Here is a 5,598-nt window from a genome sequence, read left to right on the forward strand (position 1 = left end):
CAGTTTAATACTAGGTTGGTCTCTTGGCATCTCTTAAGCACCAAGGCAAGGTGGTGTAGGCAGCTAGGAAAAGAATCTCCAAACACAGAAAAATCATCCATGAAAACCTCAATAAATTTTTCAATCATGTCCGAAAAGATGGACAGCATGCATCTTTGGAAAGTGGCAGGTGCATTGCACAATCCAAAGGGCATGCGTCTATAAGCAAAAACTCCATATGGACAAACAAATGATGTTTTCTCTTGATCTCTTGGATCAACTACTATCTGATTATAGCCTGAGTATCCATCCAGAAAGCAATAGTAAGCATGTCCTGCAAGCCTTTCAAGCATCTGATCCATGAATGGGAGTGGGAAATGATCTTTTCTGGTGGCTTCATTGAGCTTCCTGTAGTCTATGCACATCCTCCACCCAGTGACAGTTCTTGTGGGTATGAGTTCGTTCCTCTCATTTGGCACCACAGTTATGCCACCTTTCTTGGGAACTACATGGATGGGACTAACCCATGGGCTATCAGAAATGGGGTAGATTACCCCTGCTTGCCATAACTTCATGACCTCCTTTTGTACCACTTCTTTCATGACAGGATTCAATCTTCTCTGAGCTTGAATGGAGGGTCTAGCATCCTCTTCTAACAAGATTTTATGCATGCATATGGATGAACTTATCCCCTTCAAATCAGCTAGGGTCCATCCAATGGCATCTTGATGAGTTTGTAGCACCTTGATCAATTCTTCCTCCTGTTCTTGGCTCAGGGCAGAGCTAATGATAACAGGATGGCTCTCATCACTACCCAAGTATGCATACTTGAGATTAGGGGGCAATGCTTTGAGCTCAGGTTTTGGTGCTTCCTTCTCTTCTTTCACTCTCTCTGGCATGCTTGGCATGGTTGTTTCAGCAGCCTTGATGTCACTAACTTCAATATCCTTGGTGAACTCCTCCTCTGCCACTTCCTTTGTTGTTTCCTCAAAGGTTTCTTGTACTGCAATGTCCACTACATCCACCCTCATGCATTCCTTTAGTGATTCTGATGGATAGCTCATTGCCTTGAATACGTTAAACACCAATTGCTCATAATGTAGTCTAAGAGTGAGTTCACCCTTTTGGACATCTATGATGGCTCCAGCAGTAGCCAGGAAGGGTCTTCCCAGGATTATTGAAGCTTTGGCTTCTTCCTCCATGTCTAACACCACAAAATCGGCGGGAAATATAAAATCTTCCACTTTCACCAACAAATCCTCAACTATCCCATGAGGGAATTTAAAAGTTCGATCTGCCAATTGGAGGGCCATTCTTGTTGGTTTGGCTTCCTCAATCTTCATTCTTCTCATCATTGTTAGAGACATCAAATTGATACTGGCCCCTAAGTCACACAAGGCCTTCTCCACCATGACTTCTCCTATGATGCAGGGGATTTGGAAACTGCCTGGATCTTTCAATTTCTGAGGCAATTTGTGTTGAATGATGGCACTGCATTCTTCAGTCAACAACACAGTTTTCTCATTTCTCCAGCTTCTCTTCTTGGTCATTAATTCCTTTAAGAATTTTGCATAGCGTGGCATTTGCTCTATTGCCTCAGCAAACGGAATGTTGATTTGAAGCTTCTTGAAAATCTCCAAAAATCTGGAGAATTGGCCATCCTTTTCACTCTTCATCAAACGTTGAGGATATGGTGCTTTGGGTGTATAAGGCTTCAGGACCTCTTTTTCTTTTTCTTTTGTTGCAGACGGTGTAAAAGATTGTCCCTGTTCCTTGTCTCTCACATTTTCCTTTGCTTCATCCTCTGTGGTTTCCTTTGAGATCTCCTTTAGCTTCTTTCCACTTCTGAGGGTTATGGCCTTACATTCTTCCCTTGCAATAACCTTGGAAGCATGAGAAACGCTTGGCCCAGGGGTTTGCTTAGACAAATACCCAATTTGATTTTCTAACTTCTGGATGGCAGCTCCTTGATTTTGCAAGTTAGAATTTACTTCTTCCTTAAAGGCTTTCAATTCGGTTATGTCTTGACCCATGGTTGCAAGCATTCTTTCTATCCTGTTTAATTGATCTTGAAATTGTTGGTTCGGATTAGGTTGGGCAGGTTGATTATTTTGGCCATGATATGGTGGTTGGGAGTAGGTGTTTTGTGTGGCTTGGTATGATCTTTGGTTGGAGTTTTGGTATGTGGAATTGTTATGTTGGTTGGGGTTGTAAGTTTTGTGGTTTTGTGGTTGGGTTTGCTGGTTTCCCCACCCAAAGTTTGGGTGGTTTTTCCAGCCTGGGTTGTAAGTGTTGGAATGTGGATCATATGGTTGCCTTTGTTGATTTTCCACATAGTTGGCCTCTTCCCAATCACCTCCTTCAGTGCTTACTTCCTCTTGATCTTGTGTGTGTATTGCAGCCACTTGATTTGTTTCTAATTTCCTGGTGAGCTCTGCTAGTTGCTTGGCAAACACCTTGTTTTGGGCTAGAATTGTATCAACATGGTTCAGCTCCATGACTCCCTTAGTGTTGTGTCTCTCTGAAGCATAGTAGTACTCATTCTCAGCCACTGTCTCAATCACTTCAATGGCTTCTTCCACAGTCTTCTTCCTATTCAATGAACCTCCTGATGAATGGTCTACAGCCTTCCTTGATTCATAAGAAAGTCCATCATAGAAAATATGTAATTGCACCCAGTCATGGAACATGTCTGGTGGGCATTTCCTTGTCAACTCCTTGAACCTCTCCCATGCCTCGTAGAGAGTTTCACCATCTTGTTGTCTAAAAGTCTGAACCTCAAATCGAAGCCTATTGACCTTTTGTGGGGGGTAGAAACGTGCCAGAAACTTGCTTTCCACCTCATCCCAGGTGGTTAGGCTCCCCCTTGGGAATGATTCCAGCCACTTAGCTGCCTTGTCCCTAAGTGAAAATGGGAACAAGAGCAGTTTATAGGCATCTTCCTGGACTCCATTGGACTTCACAGTGTCGCAAATTCTCAGGAATTTTGTGAGATGTTGGTTTGGATCTTCATTAGCACTCCCACCAAATGAACAATGATCCTCCACCAGTGATATTAGCTGTGGTTTGAGTTCAAAATTGTTGGCCTGAATGGGTGATTTCTGAATGCTGCTACCACAATTCCCAGAGGTTGGGTTTATGTATGAACCAAGAACCCTCCTCTCAGGAATAACATTGTTTCCATCAGCCCTCTCATGGTTGTGAACTTCTCTATCCATGTTGAGATCTAGAGCTTCCTCAAAATTGTCCTCAGATTCTCCTTCAGATTCTTCTTCTCTCAGTACTCTCTTCCCTCTTGCTTCCCTTCTAAGTTTATGAAGGGTCCTCTCTGGTTCGGTATATGGAGGAGTTGATGTCTCTCCTCTCCTACCTGTCATACAAGAACACAACACAGGCAACAACAAGTGAAATACTCTTGGTTAATGGAAGAGTATGGTTAGAGCAGTTGAGGAATTAATTCAAATAGTTAGTGGGTCAGTGAGTTAGTTGCTTGAATTTAAAGGCATAAAGAAAGAAAGCAAGTAACAGAGTGCAGAAATTAAAATTTCAACAAGTAACTTGAACAGAATTAATCAAAACAAGAAAAATGCTCAATCTAGTTAACTTCCAATTTGAGAATTGTCAATCGAAAACCAATCCCCGGCAGCGGCGCCATAAACTTGATGTGCTATAAACTTGATAGCTACGATTTTAGGAAATTGCACGATCGGCAAAAATTCCTTCCGGCAAGTGCACCGGTTATCGTCAAGTAAAAACTCACAATAGAGTGAGGTCGAATCCCACAAGGATTGGTTGAGTGAGCAATTCGGATTAGAAGTGTGTTCTAGTTGAGCGGGATCAAGATTTAGATGAGAATTGCGGAATGTAAAATTGGCGGGAAACGTAAATGGCAAGAAATTAAAAGTGCAGAATCTTAAATTGCATGAATTAAAGAGCGAAAAGCTAAATTGCTGAAATTAAAAGGGGATCGGGGTGATTGCATGAATTTAATTGCAGAATGTAAAGAGAAAGTGGTAGATCAGAAATGGGGAATTCATTGGGTTTCAGGAGATATTGAGATCTCCGAATCAAACATTTTTATCCCTTCCTCAACCAATGCATTCATTGAATTTTGCTTGGCAATCTTATATGATTGGATCCCAATCCCTTGGCTCACCAATTCTCTCTAAAAACAAACAAATTCCCAATCCCTTGGTTTAAATGTTCATAAGAAGAGATGATGCTCGATCACTGATTATACCACACAGTTTCATGAACCACAATTTGGTAGGATTACATGTCATAATATCCATCCAAACCCCAATCCAATTCACTGTGAGAAAGCTTCTCTAGCATGAATCCTCCATTCCTTTCCCAAGGTTCCGAAGGATTCCAATTATGGATAGTTTCTTTCCCAAGACAACTATCCAATGGAATTAGATCGAGAAGCTTTCTAACAAAATTCAAGAGAAAAGATTGAAGAAGAAGATAAAAACTATTATTGATTCATTGAATTACAATAGAGCTCCCTAACCCAATGAAAGGGGTTTAGTGAGTCATAGCTCTGAATTCAATTATAAAAAGATGAAAACTAGCAAAAATGATCAAAAGTTCTCAAACGTGTTAAAAATCCCTTCAAACTTAAATTCTATCCTATTTATACACTTTCTAAATTGAGCTTCTGTTGTGTTTCTTGGTTTTTGAGGCTTTTTCCTGATTTTCTTTTGCCTTGGGTTTATGATCCATAATCCTGATGAGGCTGCTGATCCAATTCTGCAACATTCATTGAGCCAACTTAGTGATAATCAAGTACTGACACATGACTCAACAAATTGAAATTCCAGACTCATCAATTCTTCAGGCCCAATCCCATAATCCATGATATTCAATTGGGTTTCATACCAGAGTACGTTTAAGTTAATGTTTGTGCTCAAATGCTAACTTAAACTGCAATATCTTTGGCCCAGAAACCTTTTCAAATAGTGGCGTTTAAGTTGAAGTTTAAGCTTAAACTTCAACTTAAACGCCAGACACTTCCAGGAGGTAAAATTGTCGAACACGTTTAAGCTTCAGTTTAAGGTTAAACTGAAGCTTAAACGTGGGAATGGAAGAAAGCAATCCTGGAGTGTGAAATGTCGAACACGTTTAAGCTTCAGTTTAAGGTTAAACTGAAGCTTAAACGTGGAAATGAAGAAAGCACCCTGGAGGATGGAATTGGTCGAACACGTTTAAGCTCCAGTTTAAGCTTAAACTGGAGCTTAAACGTGGAAATGAGGAAAGCAACCCCTGGAGGAAAATTGGGTCGAACACGTTTAAGCTTCAGTTTAAGGTTAAACTGAAGCTTAAACGTGGAAATGAGAAAGCAACCCTGGAGGAAAATTGGGTCGAACACGTTTAAGCTTCAGTTTAAGGTTAAACTGGAGCTTAAACGTGGGAATGCTCCCTGGTGCATTTTTCAATTCTGGTGTTTAACTTCCAGTTTAAGGTTAAACTGGAGGTTAAACGCCACTTTCAGCCTTTCCTCAGCTTTCATGATTTTGGCGTTTAAGCTCCAGTTTAAGCTTAAACTGGAACTTAAACTCCACATGTGATATTCAAGCTTCCTTTATTGATTTTGTTGCTTCTTTGCCTAGCCTCTTC

General features: G+C 40.8%; 1 non-coding gene across 1 annotated transcript; it reads left to right on the forward strand.

Annotated features, from left to right (window-relative positions):
- The first annotated feature begins 2,667 nt into the window (after positions 1 to 2,667).
- On the forward strand, positions 2,668 to 2,771 carry LOC130977227 (small nucleolar RNA R71). The gene has a single exon (XR_009084928.1). It is a non-coding gene; the product is annotated as a small nucleolar RNA R71 (small nucleolar RNA).
- The last annotated feature ends 2,827 nt before the right edge of the window (positions 2,772 to 5,598 follow it).

This window comes from Arachis stenosperma, chromosome 4, assembly GCF_014773155.1.
Source record: "Arachis stenosperma cultivar V10309 chromosome 4, arast.V10309.gnm1.PFL2, whole genome shotgun sequence".
Taxonomy (NCBI): domain Eukaryota; kingdom Viridiplantae; phylum Streptophyta; class Magnoliopsida; order Fabales; family Fabaceae; genus Arachis; species Arachis stenosperma.